General features: G+C 37.5%; 1 long non-coding RNA gene across 1 annotated transcript in view; it reads right to left on the reverse strand.

Annotated features, from left to right (window-relative positions):
* Positions 1-589: 589 nt before the first annotated feature.
* LOC125174574 (uncharacterized) overlaps positions 590-22,129 on the reverse strand; it is a 39,445-nt gene continuing 17,905 nt past the window's right edge. The window contains exons 3-4 of the long non-coding RNA XR_007155453.1: positions 799-884; positions 590-654 (exon numbers count right to left, since the gene is read on the reverse strand). This is a non-coding gene — a long non-coding RNA (uncharacterized LOC125174574). The remainder of the gene's footprint in view (positions 655-798; positions 885-22,129) is intronic.

Below are 22,129 nucleotides of genomic sequence, written 5' to 3' on the forward strand. Positions count from 1 at the left end.
ATACCAAGCAGGTGTTCTCAGCATCACAGGGCTGCCTCGAAGCTGTGTCCTTGGAGCAGCCTCTGAGAGCAGGAAAGGCAAGCCGGAACTAAGTTCCAAAGATGGGGGGTTGGGGGGAGAAGCCTCCAGTGCTGGCAAGGGTCATTCCCTGGTTATGTGGTTTCAGTGACCTTTCCCAACGTGCAACATGTGACTGAACTCTGCTAAAGCTTCTACACAGGGGCACCTGGGTGGCTCCGTCGGTTAAGCGTCCGACTTTGCTCAGGTCACGATCTCACAGTGTGTGAGTGCGCCCTTGGTCAGGCTTTGTGCTGACAGCTCAGAGCCTGAAGGCTGTTTCAGATTCTGTGTCTCCCCCTTCTCTGCTTCTCCCCGATTCTCTCTCTCTCTCTCTCTCTCTCTCTCTCTCTCTCTCTCAAAAATAAGTAAACATTAAAAAATATTTTTAAAAGCGTCTATATAAACTTTGAAAATTCTAACTGGCAGGTGCGGGGACCTACTTGCCTTGCAGCGGAAGGACACAAGCTTTGTAAATAGATCGCCTTGTAAATAGATCCCCTTGCGTGTTAAACTTGCCTACCTACCCATCTAGGGTGGCCTGCCTGTCTTCCCTCTCTCCTTGCCCTCTGTGTACTGGGCAGTTGCAGATTCCTCCTGAGAACCACCAAGGTTGCAAGCCAACAAAAGAGGGAAGGTAAGACAATTAACAAACTGCTTTATCAAGCCAGGTATCACCCTGGCTCAATGCAGCTTAAAATTCTGCATATTAATTTCTGGGAGTCGGTGGAGAGCACATACCTCTGTGTTACCATACCCAAAGGGTATTAAGTCCTATCTAGTGGGTGAATTACGTGTGGCTGATCTTGGTGGGATCTCCAAGTTTTCTGTAAGAAAAAAAGTAATAAGTTAAATTTCTACTTACAATACGATATAGGAGTGAGTCCAATTTAAAGAACTATGAGCTTCCAGAATAGAAAAGGAAGGCAAATTATCTTAATTCAGATTATTGTATGGTAATTGAAATTTTTGACTGGGTAATACTGGTTTCATTAAAAAGCAAACTGTTTTGGAGGGGTGCCTGGGTGACTCAGTTGGTTGAGCCTCTGACTTCTAGTCAAGTCGTGATCTCACTGTTGGTGAGTTCGAGACCAGCATCCGGCTCTGTGCTGACAGTTCGGAGCCTGGAGCCTGCTTCAGATTCTGTGCCTCCCTCTCTCTCTGCCCCTCCTCTGCTCATGCTCTGACTCTCTCTCCTTCAAAAATAAATTAACATTTAAAAAAATGAAAAAAAAAAGGAAACATATCATGGTATATTTCAAAATGCACAGCTTTCAGGATGCTGCTGTTATTCAGACTTTCAGAAAACCCTTGTTACTTGTGACTTAGTGTATCTCAGAATGCAAAGTTTTTAGAAATATGTTTTCTGAATTACAATATATGCTAATAGTGTCCAAATGGCTGGGGAAAGGAAAATATATTAATTTTTCTCTACTATTTTCTTAATGATGACAATATTTTCAAATGAGAAAATATAGTAATTGACATGTAATAGAAAATATTTACATGCTCTAATCTTCAGTCACAGCATATATTTTTAAATATTTTAAGTATGATGAAAGATTAACATTTAGGTCAATATGGAATGCTGAAATGGCAATATCCATGAAAATAACTCATTCGGGTAATTACAGGATGAACAAATAATATTTATAAAAAGCTACTTTGCTTGTGGCTAAATTAGCTCGTGCACGAGCCCTGAGAAGTATTGGCAAATAACTATTCCTCTGTCTGCTAAATAATAAATGTATTTTGCAATTACAGTAGTAAACTGGATTTAAGATAAAGTAAAATGTTAAAGAGAGAAAACTAAAACAAAAATGTACTCAGGAAAAATCTAGAAAACATGCTTCCCAATGCACAAAGAATATTTAAATTCTAGGTTTCACACAGTGATTCCCCAGGTACTGTATTATCTGCCAAGTCCTCAGATGGTCTCAAAAATTTTACTACACGTAGGTTTCTTAACTATAAGCAGTAAAAAAGGGATTAACTCCAATGTCAGGCCTGCTCTTGTTTTGGTAAATTAATTTTTATGGGAACACATCCATACCCATTCACTAATGTTTGCCTATGACTGCTTTTGTGATACAATGGCAGGCTTGAGTAGTTGTGATAAGGACCGCAAGCCCAGAAACCTAAAATATTTCCCATATGGCCCATTACAGAAAAAGCTTTCTGATTCCAATTCCGTGTTAATGATAACAATTTTAAAACTGGTATAGACCATAGTAGGGCTGATTGAGAATGTCTAAGAAAAACTCATCCTCGGCTATTTATTTATTTACTTACTTTTCTTCTCTGAAGGTCAAACAATATTACTTTATTTACACACTAAGATTTATGTTGCATAGGAGCCAGACTTTAAACTTTAATACCAACTGTTGTTCCAATGAGCTATTTTGATTACATATGAAATTACTTCTAAGTTTTAATATAGATGTATTAATTAGCTATTGCTGTGTAACAAACCCCCTGAAAACTCAGTGGCATACAAACATAAGCATAATCATTAGTTAGGGGTCTGTAGGTCAGATGGCAGGGGTGCACATTGGGGTACATCTATGGATCTTTGGTGAATTTATGCATGTACTCGTAGGCAGGTGCAGGTCAGCTGGGTAATGGATAGGCGAGGATGACCCCACCTTCTCCTGAGTATGGGCTCTCATCCCATCACTTCTCATTGTTTGGCAGAGATCCCAGAGGCAACAGACAAGTGAAAAGCCTCTTGATACCTTAGTTCAGAATTGAGGGTAAATTAGAGAATTGGAGAACTTTTGCAATCTACCATACACGTTAACCATTACAACTAAAAGATTTTTGTAACATTCTGGGGGGGGGGGGAGCAAAAAATGTACAAAATGTACAAAGTACGTGCCAGGCAAAGAGTGTTAGAGAATTTGGACCGTTTTTGTAATCAACCTACTACCAATGTCATAACTTACACCTGAATAATTTTACATCACTTTTTTTCTGGAGTAAGTAAATGTTTCACATTTCCTCATGACCTTGTTTCCCTTGAAATACTATGGTATTTTTGGAAATTCTAAACTAAATGTTTAGGATATTTGTTAATGGTTTTAATTCATAGATTTATTTTTTCCTTCTGTGATTTGAAAGGTAAGATTTTTATGCCACAGGTGAAACTTTTTAGAATTTAAGCTGCAGATAAAATTTGTCAAAACCATAGCTATCCACACCTTCAATCAAAATCTATCCCTTTAGCATGCTTAGGAAGCTGGGGTATTTCTAAAAGAAGCAGATTATTGGGTTCTAGCCATGGAATTTTTATTTATTATGTCTAAAATGGAATCCTGCTTTTGCTTAAGAGCCATGACTCTAGAAGTCTAATATGTCTGAGTACTTCATTTAGTTCAGAATAAAACTGTATTCAAGAAACATAAAACTTATTAGAGAACTTGCTGGTGGTACTCTGCTTTATATAAACCATTTCAAATCAGGGTCACTGTGTCAACCAAAAAACATCAACCGCAGAAATCATGGGGGTATATCTAGAAACCACAGCAATTTATTTTGGAGCACTGCCTCTTTAATTAATACGGCATTGATATTAAAATGCAATCAGACTTATCCCTAGGTGGCAGTGCAGAAGATACTCTTTTCTATCCGAGACAGAAGGTAGTATTTTCTATCAGAGAAAGCTAGTGTCAGGGGCCAGAGCTCAGCGGGCAACGGGCGAACAGGAAGGGAACTTTGCCTAAATAACAGGATAATGGAATATGACAGCATGAGCAACAAAATTTGAATAGGATTTTATATTTCATTTAAAAGTTATTGCCTCATTTGTTCTTTTAAGTTTGCCTTATTTATTTATTTTGAGAGAGAGAGAGAGAGAGAGAGAGAGAAGACAGAGAGCAAAAGAGAATCCCAAGCAGGCTCCACATTGTCAGTGCATAGCCCAACATGGGGCTCAAACCCAGGAACCACGGGATTATGACCTGAGCTAAAATCAAGAGTCAGACACTCAACTGACTGAGTCACCCAGGCACCCCAAAAATTGTCTTCACATTTGATACTCAAAACAACACAAATGAAATAGTTGCCATTGTATTTTCACATAACAGATGGGGACTCTAAGATCACAGTGTTTCCAGTAAGTGCTTGCCCAAGGTTCCACAGTAGGAAAAAAATGCTCAAGACAATGCTCATCTTCAGACTCTGATTGGCTGAATTATATTGTGCCTGTAGTAAAAACCATAAGTGAACGCATAAACAAAGTCAGGTTTATTTATTTAGCTTCGGCAAGGTTGAACAAAATCCAGTGGAAATTGGAGCATCTCAGTAAGGGGGACTGAGGCATTCATAGAGGGTTGTCTGCCTGGCTCAGTTGATGGAGCTTGCAAATCTTGGTCTCAGGGTTGTGGGTTTGAGCCCCATGTTGGGTGTAGAGATTACTTTAGAAAATCTTCAAAAAAAAAAGGCATTTGTAATAAATTTGGGCCTATGCTAGATAATTCTATGGAAAGTGGTTTAAGGAAGCAGGAGCCAGTCCTGGACTAAAGTTATCAAAAGGAGAAGCAGGGTTACAGTAATTATAACACAAATAATGATGCAATCAGTTATGTGTCATAGAATTGATATATTACTACACACACATATGCCATAAATGTGTGTATGATTCTATAAATAAAATTATATTTTATTCTATAAATAAAATTCTATAAATAAAATAAAATATATTCATTATATATATTTTTTTTTTTAATTTTTTTTTCAACATTTATTTATTTTTGGGACAGAGAGAGACAGAGCATGAACGGGGGAGGGGCAGAGAGAGACGGAGACACAGAATCGGAAACAGGCTCCAGGCTCCGAGCCATCAGCCCAGAGCCCGACGCGGGGCTCGAACTCGCGGACCGCGAGATCGTGACCTGGCTGAAGTCGGACGCTTAACCGACTGCGCCACCCAGGCGCCCCTCATTATATATTTTTAATGTGTATTTTCTATAAATGATGTATACTACATAAAATAGGTCACTATTATATAGTATATTATGCATATTATAACATATAATATTAAAGTAGTATCATGGTTAATATGTTATTATTACTAACATAATTTTTACTAATATTTATCCCAGATGCTGAAGGAATAAAGTGAGGCTAGCAAGGTCATTGGTAACAAAACAAACATCATTCATGGCAGACAGAAGAAGGAGATATTTGGGCATCTCTGTGGTTATGAAATGACCTCTTTGTCTCATTCCGTGTACTCGCAGAGTCATTTCTGTCTGCCTTGTTGATGCTGTGTTCAAGATCACTTGGGGAATATAAAGGTTTAGCTGCCATTTAATGCAAGCTGAGTTGTTTTTACAGATTCTTAATGGATAAAGTACTTAAAGACCTTTCTAATAATAGACAAATGCAATAATAGAACCATTTTTATAAGGTAACAAAATACACCGGTTAACAGAACTCAATCAGATACAAATTATTTCGAGGAAGAAAAATTCTATGTACTACCTGTCTTTTTTTGTTATCCGAGTGTAATTAACATATAGTGTGACATTAGTTTCAGGCATATGATACAGTGATTCAACAATTCTATACATTATTCAGTGCTCATCATGATAAGGGTACTCTTAATCGCATTCACCCATTTAACCCATTCTCCATATGGACCTCCCATCCAGTAACCACTAGTTCTCCATATTTAAGAGTCTGTTTGTTTTTTGTTTGTCTCTCTTTTTCTTTGTTTTGTTTCTTAAATTTCATGTATGTGTGAAATCATACGGCATTTACCTTTGACTGACTTACTTCATCTAGCATTATACCCTCTACATCCATCCATGTTCTTTGCAAATGGCAAGATCTCATTTTTTTTATGGCTGAGTAATATTCTGATAGAGAGAGAGAGAGAGAGAGAGAGAGAGAGAGAGACATAGATATATACATAGATAGATCACATCTTCTTCACCCATTCTTCTATGGATGTACACTTGGGTTGCTTCCATATCTTGGCTATTATAAATAACACTGCAATAAACATAAGGGTGCATGTATCTTTTCAAATTAGTGGTTTTTTTTATCTTTGTGTAAATGCCCAGTAGTGGAATTACTAGATCATAGGTAGTTCTGTTTTTAACTTTTTGAGGAAACTGCCTACTGTTTTCCACAGTGGTTGCACCAAACTGTATTCCCAACAGTGCATGGGGGTTTCTTTTCCTCCATATCCTCACCAACCCTCTTATTTCTTGTGTTTTTTATTTTAGCCATTATAACAGGTGTGAGGTAATATCTCATTGTGGTTTTGATTCGCATTTCCCTGATGATGAGTGATGTTGAACATCTTTTCATGTGTGTTTGTCATCTCTATGTCTTCTTTGGAAAAATGTCTTTTCATGTCCTCTACCCATTTTTAAGTGGCTTGTTTGTTGTTGTTTTTTTTTTTATGTTGACTTGTGGAATTTATTTATATATTTTGGATATTAACCCTTTATGGGTTATATCATTTGCAAATATCTCCTCCCATTTTTGTGGATTCAGGTCTCCTATTTAGGTCTTTAATCTATTTTTAGTTTATTTTTGTGAATGGTGAGAAAAAGTGATCCAGTTCATTCTTTTGCATGTAGTTGTCCAGTTTTCCCAACAGCATTTGTTGTTTGCCTCCTTTATCATAGATTAATTGGCCATAAAAGCATGGATTTACCTCTTGACTCTATTCTGTTCCTTTGAACTATGTGTCTATTTTTGTGTCATGTACTACTTATCTTTAATGAAAGCATAGTAGTTTATATAGTTAGAACAAAACTTAATTGATTTTCATTGTAACCAAGTACTTTGTGTTGTTGTTTTTGTCGTTTTATTGACACACATAGTCAAAGCAGATGCAAAGATGTCAGGGCCTGGATACCGGAAATAAGTAAATAAATCAAGGCTCTGTGGGGATGCCAATAAATTGTGAAGTTAAGAGTTTTTAAAAGGATGTTGTTAATGTTATCAAAGAGAGCAACATGACAGGTACGAGTCAGAAAATCAGGAGCTTAAAATGAATGAACACTAAGCTAAGGCAAACAACATATGATGAGATGTTTCTTAAATTTGAAATTAACCATCTCACACTGAACATGATCAAAAAACAAAAACAATTATTATTTATAAAGACAAGCAAGAAAGTTGGCAACTGTACAAGAGAAACACGGTTCATAAAGAAGAAATTAATCTAATCAAAAGATCACCCACAAACAGTCCTCATTCTTTGTATTATTCAACATACTAGACAGTTTGGAAAATTCTATTGTAATATCCAGATGTAAGATATTCTAGTGTTTCATGTCCCTGAAAGCTAGACTTTACTTTTTGATATCCTTCATCTCGCTCAGTTTCACACAAACTTTGATTTCTCTAAATAAAAAACATTATAATGCATCAAATTAATCAAATAATTGAATCACTCAGAACTCTAATTACTTTGATTAGACCCTTAAATTATAAGGTAGCTTTTCATTATCTAATCAATTAATGTCACCTGTCTACAAAAACAAATAAATATGGAAGGGCGTTTTAGTAAGTTCATTTTACTAAATGTATTATTGTATATTCACTAAATGATAATTAGAAAATTTCCTACGAAAACAACATTATGTTTAAAGTCTAGAATTTTTGTGGAAAATGATCTTTCTTATTCTCTTTGGCCCAATACATTTTTGCTGACACTTGAAGAATCCGCATTTAAAAATAGTAACACCTAAGATAAAAACAAATGCTTAGGAGGCCAGTATTCCTTTATTTTAAGGAAAATAATATTGAAACATCCTGAAACAAGTCTTGATGGTCTATGTTACAGGATATTTGACTTGTATACAAGAATAAAATTTGTAAGATGTGTTCTGTAGAATATAGAATAGCCTGATCTGCTACATCATCACAATATGAAATGCTTTTCAATTAAAAAAAAGTATCTATATTTTTACCAAAGAACATATGAAAGTTGCAACTAATAAAGAGTGGCTCGCAGCCCTAGCTTCACATAAGATCCACCTGTATTAATACTAATGCCCCACCCCACACATGCACACAAAAAAATGTTCCCAGGTGAACTCTGTCCCTTCCTAATTAATTTTGAAGAATGGAAGTGCATGTTATTCCTGATTTCCTGGTATTGGCAATGGCGGGTTAGAAGCTTAGTTCTAAGGCATTAATTAGTCCATATTCTAATGTCAAAGGATCAGCTAGTGTGGCACCTGACAGCAGTCCAGGGGCTGTTGATACTTGTCATTTCAAGCAGGACCAGAGATAAAAACCCCACCTCACCCTCCTCACCTCTCCCAACCTCTGTATCAATCGACTGTTGTTCAACCTTACTGTTTCTCCTCTACTTTTTGGGGTATCATATGCTATATGCTATATTTCTTTATATTTTCTCCACCTATTTAATGCACATATTATTAAAATGTAATTTAAATCAAATTATGGCTTTATCCATCACTTTTGCTCTTGCTTCTATTCAATCAATGTTAGCTGAGTCTTACTCTATATTTTAGAAATGTCTTTGTTTACCCTTCCTCCTTTTTATTGGAAACTATCCATTTTCCCTCCTGTCTGGGGAGGGTAGTTAGTGGTAAATTCTGTTCTGTTATCTAAAAATGTCCTTATCTTCCTTCATTCCTAAAAGATCTTTTATCGGGAATAGAATTCTAGATAAACATATTTTTTTTCGCTAATTCAATATAGATGTAATTCTATTATGTTCTACCTTCCCTGTTGCTATTGAGAGGCTGTTAGTCTATCCATACTCTGAAAATGACCACATCTCCAAACTTATCTACCAGCTTAACATCTTCTCTTTGGCTTCGCTCCTCTACAGTTTCTCTGGGATGTATCTAGGCTAAGATTTGTCTGTGTGTGTGTGTGTGTGTGTGTGTGTGTGTGATTCTGAAGTTTTAGCTTCTTCATTCCTTTAATTTTCTAGATCGTTCTAGATGTCCAGAGATCCAGATCACCCTGCTTCTTATTCACCTTATTTGCTTCACTATATTAAGCAAACTCTAAATGTTATCACTGCCATATATGGTACAATTGACCATAACGTCAGAATTCAAGGTTTCTGGGGTGTGGCGGAAACCCTGAGTGAAAGTTAGTTCTGGCACTTGCTTTCCTCCCAGGGATTTTGCTTTCACTATGTTTTGGATCTGAAAATTTCTTATTTTAATGCCCACTGATCAGTACACTCTTCTTCTTTAAATGTATTTTATCCCATATATTACTTGTTTTAATTTGCAGGGCCACTGAAAATATCAAATACAACAATGCATAGATATTTGAGAACCAGGAGACCCGACTCTTTATAAAGAGGATTATGATAAAGAGGAAGATAGGGACTCCCTATGTGAGGAGGCAGAGCTTGCAGGGTATTTAAAGCTCCCTTCCCCTTTGCTCCTATTTCCCTCCATGGGCAGATAAGAGACAGGGCAAGGTGCTGTGTTAGACTTGTTCTCCTTCATTCAAAGTCCTGACTTAAGACTTCTCCTGTAGGATAACGATGGTTCAGAACAAAACCAACAAGAAGGAATGTTCAATCACACCATATAAGTAGAGTCCATTGTTTTCATTTTTCCCTTCCCAAAATACAACCCTAGGAGAAGTCAACAGAGAAGAAGCCTGTGTGTGAGATACATGAATCCACATCCCCACCTCTACTGCATCACAGTCTCTCCAAACCATGAATCACAGAGGCACCTTTGAATTAAAAGTGAGACTGAATAAAAATGCATTAAAATTGAATCAAAAGTGAAATGGAATCTCCTAATAATTAAACTACCTAAAACTGTGAGATTGAACTGAGCTGTTGCCTCCTATCATTTGGTTTCTCAAAGCTCATTTCATATTTCTGTGTGCAAATCATTGGGCTGACTTGGATTAGGTGCCTATCCCATGGTCAAGGTGCAGTGAGCATTGACACTGATTCTCCTACCAGGAGTACATGATGTGGGGAAGGGGTATTTCAGTAAGGGGATAGCACCATAGCCACAAAAGACAAAGGGAAAGAGATCATGGCAGACAGGAGCACCACATGTCCATGACAGATCACATTAAATTAAGATGTTACTGGAATATAGAAAAGGACGGTAAAGTTTGTTATATAGAAACAAATATAGATATAGATATGATATGATGGGGGAGTAATATGGCTGTACACAAAAGGGACTCCAAGATATTAGGGACTTATAAATTTAAACATGAAAGTAACTTGGACAAAATTGTGAATAGACTAGTTTGAAAAAAGGCAAAGTCCAGATTTTTTAATTTATTTATATTTTTTAATGTTTAATTATTTATAGAGAAAGAGAGAGAGAGAGGGGGAGAGAGAAATCCCAAGCAGGTTCTGCACTGTCAGCGCAGAGCCTAACGTGAGGTTTGAACCCGTGAACTGTGAGATCATGACCTGAACCACAACTCTCAAAGGTGCCCCTCAAAGGTCCAGATTTTATATGGGATGTTAAATTTGTGATGAGTACATTAAGAAAAAGAAACAAATGCATCTTCGGGGATAAAAAATGCAAAAGTTGGGACGCCTAGGTGGCTCAGTCAGTTAGACTTGGTACTGGCTCAGGTCATGATCTCACGGGCTCATGAGTTCCAGCCCTGCGTCAGGCTCTGCAATGACAGTGCAGAGCTTGCTTGGGATTCTGTCTCTCCCTCTTTTTCTGCTCCTCTTCCACTCATTTTCTCTCTTCTCTCTCTCTCTCTCTTTCTCTCTCTCTCTCTCTCTCTCAAAATAAATAAACTTTAAAAATGCAAAAATTAAAATAGCTATCTATCTTACTGTCTTTAAAATCACATAAATAATGACAGTAGTTTGGTTTTTTTAATATGAAATTTATTGTCAAATTGACTTCCATACAACGCCCAATGCTCATCCCAACAGGTGCCCTCTTCAATGCCCATCACGAATGCCAGTAGTTTGAGTAACTATATTATACACAGGCATATACACAAATGTGTGTTTCTGTGTTTTTTTAAGTTAGGATTACACATTTCCTATGATAAAATACAACTTTCTTAGAAGCAAAGAAATTATTTATCCTGAATAAGTAAATAAATATTTCAATGCTATAGCTATTAATAAATAAATTGATTGATTAACGTTATATTGTGTAGGAGTTCTGATTTGACCTTTTTAAGAGGTATGATCAGTGTTCTAGAAAACTGGTCATTGGCAAATGATAGAAAATAGAAAAGAGTACTTTGAAACCCATTGTATTTTGTTTATTTTATTTGATTGTCTCCTTCCCACTCTTCTAAGGCAGAACGGAAGAGCTCTTTCCCGATGTCAGCCAATAGCAGGCATTTTGCCAGACAGGCAAAGTGGAGGTAATATCATAAAGGGTAATGACTAAATTTATTCTAGAGCCTCTGCTTCTATAGCTTTGGAAAGAAAGTGATTCATAGCTGAGAAATCAGAATAATGCAATCAAAAATCCCTGTGGTACCATTCTTGACCTTTAAAGCCAGTACACACTTGCAGAATGGAAAATGAGCAGGAAGCATGCTATCAAACACTTGACTAGTGGTGGTTGGTGCTTCACCAGCTAGACAGTGTTCCTTATTAATATTTCAGAACCTGATGGAGCAGGTGCCCTTTGTAACCAAAGATCATATCAAGAACCAGAAAACAGAGTACCCTGAAGGAAGTCAACCCCCAAAGTACTAACCTAGTTACCACAGAATATTTTTTTAAAAACCCAACTTGGAAATATTTTTGAGAAACATTTCAGAAAAAAACTTTTCAAATGGTGGATTTAACTCAGGAGCTTCAAAAGCTGTCATGTATTAGGTATTGAACTGTAAGAACAGAAAGACATTGATGCTGATATGTGTACAGAAGTTTCTTTTGTGCAGATAGATGATCTTACGAATACTTGCCAAACTAGAAAACATGCTCTTCCAAGGTGCATGCACCTGGAACTAGAAAGTTAGAAACCGAAGCCATCCTTTCTTTCAATTTCTACTTCTCACTGGATCATGTAATGAACTCTCCTAATTCTCGCCAAACACAAACTTGATGAGTTTTGCCTTTGCTTATCTCCAGTGTTTCAGCAGGCCATCACATCCACTCTGGCTTTATATCTAAAAGACCCTCAACACTTAATATAACGTAGTTAGCCTAGACTCTAAGGTTTCTAGCCCAAATCCTTGCAGAATCAGAAAGATTCACCCATCATACCATATAGATTGGGTTTCTTGGGTCAAAACTCCACTCCTATTATGCTGTTAAAAGAGTTACATGCTTAAAAAAAAGTGGTGAAACTAGCTGCAATTTCATTTGGCTACAGATTATATACTACAAAGGGAGTATAGATAGGGAAGCACTTGTCAGCTTCTCTGCTAAGCTTAGCAAAGTAAAGTAGATGTAGGGTAGAAAAGAGATGACTGGTTTACCAGTCTGAATCCATTGAGGTAATTTATTTTACAAATCCATGAGGAGGTATGTTGTGATCTCCAAAGTAAACACTCTGAAAATATGTGTAGAAGAAGTATACTCCCTTGACTTTTTGTCTTTTTTAAGGATTATGAAAAAGAAGAGGAAAAAAGGTGGAAGGTGGCCCAATCGCTTTCGTAGAGTCCCTAGTCAAATTAGCAAATCCTTTGGAGAAAGGAAAAGCATGGTGGGTCATCAGGAAAGACATGCTTTCTGAATGTAGATACAAGTAGCAAGACCTTCAAAAGCAGCGTCTGATTGTCTTAGAGATCCACAGATTGTAATAATTCTCACAAACTAAGTCCATATTCCTGAGTGGGCCTCCAAAGTCCTCCCCACCATCTGGCCTCCACGAACTTTCCAACTTCAACCTCAGCCCTCTGCTCCTGACTGCCAGCTACACTGACTCGTTGTTGGTCCCTGTACGTAACATGTTCTTCATGCCTCCCTGGCCTGGAACACCCTGCCCTTCCCCTTCTATGTGATGAACCCCTGCTCATCTGGTCAACAGAAGATCAAACCTCCCTTTCTATAGGAAACATTCCCTGACTCCCACAGAAAAGCCTAGATGTTTCTTCATCCATGATTGCCACAGTGCCTTTCACATAGCATTTAGAAAACAACGATGTATTTCTTTCTTTTGTCTTTATGTCTCCCTATAAAAAATTTCAAAGTCATTGTATAATTTACAGCTGACCATAATAACCAAAAATAATGAAAATATTAAAATAATGGTTCAGATCATCATCATTCCCCAAAATAGCTGTCTTTTTAAAAAATGTCTTCTCGGGGCGCCTGGGTGGCGCAGTCGGTTAAGCATCCAACTTCAGCCAGGTCATGATCTCGCGGTCCGGGAGTTCGAGCCCCGCATCAGGCTCTGGGCTGATGGCTCAGAGCCTGGAGCCTGTTTCCGATTCTGTGTCTCCCTCTCTCTCTGCCCCTCCCCCGTTCATGCTCTGTCTCTCTTTGTCCCAAAAAAAATAAATTAACGTTGAAAAAAAATTAAAAAAAAAAGTCTTCTCAATTCTTGAACAACTTGTTATCAAATAAATAAATAGAGCATACAGTATGTGTTCAACTGATGTCAAAACAGTGACCCCTGTTCTTTATCCCTACCCATGCCCTCTCACCCTGTGCAACCTGACTTTAGAATGACCCTGTGACCTGCCTTAGCCCTTAGTGTTCATTTCTGCTGTCTCTCTTGGACCCCTGCCTGTAATGAGAAATAAGCCTGGGCTAACCTTCTAGGGACTGAGGAACCACATGGAGCTGAGCAAAGGGAAGTAGGCCCAGCCTAGGTCCTCCCAGACCAGTGAGCTCCTACGAATCCAACCACAGACTCATGACAAGCCCAGCCCAATCATAAAACCATCAAACCAAAGTAGGCACATGTGTGATACTAACTTTTTATGTTTGGAGCCCCTAAATTGGGGGGTGATTTATTGCTCAAAATAACTGACACAAAACACTGCAGAATTTTAAAAAGAAAACTATCCCCTTACCTTAGAATAGGGAACACATGCAGCAAAGATCAAAATTGTATTTAAATATTTTATATAGAATAACAGATAAAAGAATCAATATAAACCGGTATCTAAACTAGGTTAAAAATCATATATTCTTGGGGCGCCTGGGTGGCACAATCGGTTGAGCGTCCGACTTCAGCCAGGTCACGATCTCGCGGTCCGTGAGTTCGAGCCCCGCGTCAGGCTCTGGGCTGATGGCTCAGAGCCTGGAGCCTGTTTCCGATTCTGTGTCTCCCTCTCTCTCTGCCCCTCCCCCGTTCATGCTCTGTCTCTCTCTGTCCCAAAAATAAATAAACGTTGAAAAAAAAATTAAAAAAAAATCATATATTCTTTTTTATGGAAATATTTTGTCACATTATTTTGTGAAAAACAGTTATCACTACATCAGGGTTTTATGTTCACATAAAAATAATTAAGTGTCATAATAAAAGTAGTTTCTTCATAAGAGTGTAAACACTTATATCAATATCCCATTTTTTTATACTGCCATCCAGAATCCAATTTTCTTATAAAGTTATATTTAGGCTCACAAAAATGATTGAAAATGTATCTTCCTCATTTGATTGCCTGGCTTTGCCATTTCTAAAAATGAAAACTAAAACATTAGCATTGTTCTGCTCCTTTATCCGATTTTTTCTTTTCAATCTCTTGGATGAAGGACTTATTCAGATCAATATCCATGATTTATAAAGCTATTTCATTATCTGTAGTATTATTTGAAGATTAATAATCCTTCTCTTAAAATATTACTGTCTAGAAACAAAGGTGAGGAAAAATCTGTTTATCTTATACGTAAATGTCACCACGCATAGCTAAGAAGAGTTCATTTGAATCATGCTTTCTATTTCACAGACTATAAAAGTCACATTTACTTTGTACTGTATGGGGACTTCAGTATTAATTTGATTAACTCCCTGCATTAGTCTTTTGTTTTTTAAGTAAATCATAATGCATCTTCTTTTTCCTAAAGGAAAAGGGCAGAGATTCAAGGGCCTTGGCAAAGTTTTTTAAGATTGGAAAGTTTTAAAGTGGAAGGACGTCAAACTAGATATTTCTGAATAATAATATTTATGTAGTAGGTGGAATTTGGAAAACTCAGAGCCAGGTATGAAAGAAAAAATGTGTAACTATAGAAGGTTTTACACTGCACTTATCCTTAAGGCTTCAATCACAGACTGCAATGATTATCACTTATCCGTGGGATCTAAAAAAGACAAACTCAGAAACAGAGAGTGCAATGGTGGTAACCAGGAGGCAGGGGTAGGGGAACTGGGGAGATGAGTACAAACTGGGGAGATGCATGGATGGCTCAGTCACTTAAGCGATCGACCCTAGATTTCGGCTCAGGTCGTGATCTCACACTTGCTGAGTTCAAGCCCCGCACTGGGCTCCACATCAACAGTACAGTCTGCTTGGCTCTCCTCCTGTCACTGCTCCTGTTTGTGTTCTCTCCCCCTGCACCCCGCTCTCTCAAAATAAATAAATAAACTTTAAAAAAATCACGTAACTTAAAAAGAGTACAAATTTGTAACTACTAGATAAATAAGTCTGGAGATCGAGACACAGCTTGGTGATTATAATCAATAATACTGTATTATAAACTTCAGAGTCACTAAGAGACTAGATCTTAATGGTTCTCACCAGAAAAAAAGAAATGATAATTATTGATGTCATAGAGGTGTTCTCTAATGCTAAGGTAGTAATCATCTTGCGATATGTAAATATCAAATCAAAACCTTGTACACCTTAAACTTAATGTTTTATGTCTATTATATCTCAATTTTAAAAATTGTCAGTCCAGCTCTGATCTCTTTACTGAGCTTTAAACCCAAGCATCTAATTATCCACCAATCATGGCAATTTGAGTACACCACAGATCAAACAAACCAAACCTTCCTCTTCCCCACAAGCCTTAATTCTGTGAGCAACATCGTGATTCTGTTCACTTTGTTCATACCACAAACCTGGGAAGTAGCCTTGACTGTTGTTTTCATCAGCGTCTACCTTCTCTGTGTGAAGTCCTGCTATGTGTATCTCATAATTACTTCTCAAACTTGTTTGCTTCACCATTTCATTGATCTAATTTAGGCTAAAATCGTATCACCGAAATTCAAGCCACAGTTCTCCAAATGACCACTTGACTTTTATTGTAACCAAATCTGAATTCCACCATTTCCAGACTAGTGGATTTGGTGTTTTAACAAAATCCACCAGGGCCTGCATATTCCATGTCCTGATAACTCTCCATGTCCTTAACTCTCAGGGCACTGTGCTAAGCTACTCGCAAGTTCCATAATTCTATCTCCTATGCGGGACTTTGCAAATTCAGTTTTCTGGAATTTCTTACTGGAACACTCTCACATACTCCTTCGTTCCTTGGAAAAATCCTACTTGGTTCCAGATACCATGTCCTCCGGGAAGTCTTCCTTCATGCATAAGATTGCATACGGACCTTCACATTGTCCCCAGAGCGTCCTGTGTTTCTCTCACATCACATCCCCACTCTCTTGCTTCCTTAACTGTATCTCCAATTAAGTCTTAGAGACTACAACTTTTTATCATCCAGCATATTAATAGCATGGTAATATCTCTAATGCTCGGCAAAGTTCCTGGCTCATAATGAAAGAAAAAGTCAAGTTGGATAAATCAAATAATGAATAAAAAATATAATAATTTAAGTGGATAACCCTGATTTGTCCACTGAGTATTACATTCCCTGTGTCAATTTGTTACACTGAGTATTTTTCTTAATAAACCCTACGAGATTAAGTATACTGGGTGAACCAATAAGACAGATTGTTATAGTAGAAAGAATCCTGAATCAAGTCAGAAGAGAGGAGATCCAGTTTTGAGATATGTTTACAGCTGTGAAACCATCACCATAATCAAGACAATGAACTTGCCCAAACCTTATCAAATTGTACACTTAAAGTAGTGTAGTTTAACGTATATCATATATACTTCAATAAGGTGTTTTTTAAGAGTACCATTAAATTGGTCAAGGGAAAACAGTGAATACATGGGAGCTTTAAATATGATACATCAATATATAACGTGCATTCATTCATAGAGACAATCAGATGGCAACGGCATAACAGAAGAGTTGAATTGTTAAAAATACCACTCACCTTGATTGAGTACACGGTATGTTTCTTTCCACCATATACTCTTCTGTCCATCCTCTCCTGTAAAAGGTATCGTAGCAATGCAGAGAAAGACACTTAATGTTTTCTTTGCTACCAAAGAACATGTTGTAAGCCACTCCATGTGGTCAATCATATATTCCATTAAAATTAATTAAAAATAAGGAAATAGTGAAATTGCACTTTAGACTTTTGGAGCCAAAGAGAACCTTACAGACAATCTGGTTCAGAGTCCTAATGTCACAGATGAGCAATCTGAGATCCAGAAATTGCCTCAGCTCTAAAAGACCACGCAGTGGGCAGTTGGAAATAACATTCATATCACCCATTTCAGAACTCCCCTGTAGAAGGGCTCCTGGCTGACTCAGTAAAGCATGTGACTCTTGACCTTGTGGTTGTAAATTCGAGCTCCAAATTGGGTGTAGAGATTACTTAAAGAAATAAAATCTTTTAAAAAATAACAAATTCACCAGTAGAACACATTGTCAGAGTTCTTTTTTTGTTGTTCTGAGTAGTTTTTTGATACAATTTTTTTAGGGGGGGAGCAGGGCAAGGGCAGAGGGAGAGAGTAAGTCTTAAGTAGGCTCCACACCCAGCACAGAGCCCAACATGGGGCCCGATCCCAGGACCCTGGGATCATGACCTGAGATGAAATCAAAAGTCGGTCACCTAACCGACTGAGCCACCCAGGTGCTCCTCAATACTGTTTACCATTTAATCAAATTCTGTATCAGCCATCTTCTCCAAAAAAGAATACAAATAATATATCACATGAGGAATTTAATTCTATCCACTTAGGTGAAAATTAAGGCTACTTCTTGCTGCACACACCCATTTTCACCACTGCCTTACAGTTTCTCTCAGCCCCACCAATAGAATTACCCTGCTGAACTTGTATTCTTCTGTAAATGTAAATTATTGTATTAACATGGTAGGTGACTGGCCAGTAGAAATACACATAATGAAATTTTGGATTAGGAAAAGTCTGCCTGAGAAATCCATTTTTTACTGAAACACTTACAGAAGAGCAACCACAGAGGGTAATCTCAGTATTATATTTTCCATCAGCACTCTGAAAGTTTACTTATTGCCAACTACTTATTTGAGGCCCGGACATTGAGATTACGGTTCATTTAAAGATAAAAACTTGACAGTGGCTCACCTTAAATTTACAATGTATAAGCTTTCCATCGTTAGGCAATATTCTTCTATGGTAATAGAATATCTGCCTGCAAAAAGTTTTTGCATTAATCATTGCTTTGACTCTTTCATTTATATGAGCACTAAAGCTACACTTTGTAAGACTGAAAGGCATCTCAAAGAAGGAAAATGCTCTTGACTGCTATGCTGACTGGTATTGTTTCCTTATTTATAAAACCAAAAATAAGTCATTTTCTCTTTTCTTCTTTCTTTACTTTTTTTAGGGAGAGGATTATTGTTGCTGTTGTTATTGCTTTCGACCAGTAGGGAAAAAAGACGGACAAGGGAAAAACAGAAAAGATTGTTTTTACTTTTTCTCAGTTACTCAAAGAGCTGCATAAGGCATTCTGTAACAGTATCTATGCTATGATTCTCATAAAGTCACAGCCCTAGATAAAGGAACTAATTGTCAGATTTGCCTTTTCACACAAAGCAGCTATTGTATTTATAGCTTTTAATTATCACATTATCTTTAATTATCTTTCAATTAAGTTATGCAAAAAAACACAACGCGAGTTTGGCAATATTTAGAAGCATGCGTTAAGCGTGGTTTCTGTTAACCACTAGAAATGATTGCACTTCCCTTCCACATCTGAGTATCCCACTCAAAATGCAAGGATTTTTGTGATTATCACAAAGTTGTTTGTACTCATTTAAAATAATTCACTCAGCTCAGACAATGATTCATGAATTCACACAATCTGCTTGTTTCCCAGTAAGTACCCAACTGGTCTGCTTTAGTTTCAGTAGGGGTTAAAGCGGTTAACTTGGTGAACTCCCATATAGCTGCGTGACGTAGCATGACGTTACCAAACACACGCTGCCCATTAACCAGGATTCTACTTGAACACCATACGCCAAACTAGCTAGACAACTCATGGGACACCTGTGTGTATATTACATGAGCATAGCTCAACACATTTTCACAAAGCGAACACACTCATGAAACCAGCACCCAGATCAAAAACAGACATTTTCACAATTCCAGAGACACATCTCTCCTTCTGGGCATTATCCGTACCCACAAGGCAACCACGAGACCCTTGTAAGCATTGTGTGATTTTGACTCTCTCGTAAATGGAATCGTATAGAATGTTTGCTTTTTTGTCTCACTTCCTTTGCTCAACATTAGTTTGATGATATTTATCCATCTTGGTGTATATAGTTGCAGTACCTTCTCATTGCCAATTAGTGTTTTAACTGGGCAGGCTTTTTAAGAGTTGAAAGTCAATGTAGCTTATATATAATAAATATATTTTGTTCTATATGTGACAGTGTAAATGTATCTGCCAACTGGCAAGCTTTTAAAATAAAAATTAAAATGTACTGCATTTTCCGGTATGTACCACTATTTCCTTACAACGTTTTCCCTTTGTCTTTTGATTAGCTAGAGAAGATTATAGACAAAGAGGTAGCGTGAAAGAAAAATAGGAAATCTCTGTTAACCCTCCTCCACAGCAAATATTAAAAGTGCTATATACAAAATAATTACTTTTCAAATTTATAACATTCCTTGGTTTGCATTATGTCTACTCTCTTCTGTGTAAGGAGGTTTTACATTTGCATCATGCTTGAGAATAAAGCATTTTTATTTTTTTTTTTCATTTATATTCCACAGAACTCTGTTAGAAAGGGCAGTTATCTCTTAAGTACCTCTTATGTCTTGTACAACACTAACTATGGTATGATATTTTTAGAAAGCAAACATCAGCAACCACAAAAAATACTGTCATAGTTATTGTGCTTAAGGAAAATATTGGGGAGCTGAATATTACCAAGGCACCTGAAGGTGCAGGGCTAAGAAAGAGTAATCACATTGGGAGGAAGCAATAGTCGGGTTTTCACCACAACTTTCATTCTCTGTCTTCATTTTGAAAGTGTCAGTTTCACATCCCAGCTTTTCTTATCCCTTCTCCCTCACCATCCCCCAAATGGGACTTTGTGGTTGAAATTGAACATGACGTGGGAAGAATGGGACCTATTAGAAAATTATAGAAAACAACTTTCAGGCAGATAGCTAAACCCAGAGATAAATTTATCAAAGGTAAATAAATATCCCTAGACTGTAAATCATCTGTGGAATCCCCTTAGCTGGTAATGAAGAGCCACATCCTCATCCAGGAGGGCTAGTTCTGGCCCCATACAGATCCACAGAGGCAGGGAGTCCTTCTTGGAAGAGCAGGCTCCCCAAGCAGTTGATTGGTGGCTGATGTGTAAGAGTCTGGAGACAAGTAGTATGATTTGTCCATGAGGGATGAGAATCATGGGTCCCTCCATAGGCTGTGCGAAGTTTGTGATAGGAGAGGACCAGAAGGGAGAAAGTCAGGACCAATATCCTAAAGGACATCACCCAGGGAAACAAGGATCTGATGTATATAATGGGCAAAAGTCACCCAGTCATTGATTATTACAATGAACAAAGCAGGGACCTCGTAACAAGGTAAAATCAGCTGTCAGTGGATGGATATTCAGAATTTCAGCATTAGAAAATCTGGTTTCAATATGAATTATTTAGCACTTATTCTAGGATTCCTTATACATATGCTGGCTGGGGATACAGTTGGCTTTGGGCCTGCAATACTGCTGATGTAAGACTTATAGCATTTGACAGCCAGTGTTGGAGGGTAGCAGCCTAACATAACATCATTCAGCTGTTCTTTCACTCCCTTCCTCTCTATAAACCTGGAAGGTTGAGTAAGATCATCTCTAAGGTATTTTCGTGGTCTGCAACTCTCCATTTTTTCATCTTTTTATCATTTTTTCACATAATCCTTTTAGAGGTTAGCACCTCTTAAGGTCATCTGAACCATATGATTCTGAAAATTCAGACTCATTGAGATAGCAGAATTAATCTAGCCATAAAAATAGACAGAGGTCAGCACAGTATCTGAGGCCAAAAGGAAAAGGCAGGGAAGGCTGTGATGAGAAAATTATGCTCGACCTCACCTTTCTATTTCCTTTGGCTTTGGCTTTTATTGGATGCTATATTTCTGGGGGAACCATTCCCATTTGCTGCAGGTAAATGGTTGTGTTCTGAATTTATTGAGACGGGCAGCAGAAGGTCAAGGTATAGGCCAAGGGTAACTAAAACAGGGAAAGAGAACATTTGAGAATGATGTAGACAAATGCAAACTTTGTGGATTAGGCATGTGTTGGGTGGAGAGTGGTGAGCATTTACAGAAAAATAGAACAGGCCTGCTTTTAAGCAGATCAAGCAAAAGAAAGCCCCAAGCCAATTTATTTTATTCATTTCTTCCATCCCTGATGTTGGCCTGGGATGCTACAAATAATTCCAGAGAAAGAAAGTCCTTAAAATCATAAGCCATTGTCTGTAGAATTTTTGCATTATTCATATACTTAACTAGTTTAAAGAGAAAAACAACAGCTTATAATTTTTACATAATACAAATTCAGTCTCTGGATTTTTAGGAAATAAGTAGGTAGCTGATCCAAATAGATGACACTTTTTTTTCCCCTAATGTAAATGGTCAATGATATCTTCCATTTAAAAATGATTCTAGGAGCGCCTGGGTGGCTCAGTTGGTTAAGCATCCAACTCCTGATTTCAGCTCAGGTCATGATTTCACGGTTCATGGGATCAAGCCTTGCATCAGGCTCTGCACGGAGAACACAGAACCTGCTTGGGATTCTCTCTCTTCCCCTCTCCCTGCCTCTTCCCCTCTCCCTGCCTCTTCCCCACTCACTCTTTCTCTCTTTTGTTCTCTCTCTCAAATACAAATAAATATTTTTTTTAATTTTTT

Source organism: Prionailurus viverrinus, chromosome A1 (genome assembly GCF_022837055.1).
Source record: "Prionailurus viverrinus isolate Anna chromosome A1, UM_Priviv_1.0, whole genome shotgun sequence".
Taxonomy (NCBI): domain Eukaryota; kingdom Metazoa; phylum Chordata; class Mammalia; order Carnivora; family Felidae; genus Prionailurus; species Prionailurus viverrinus.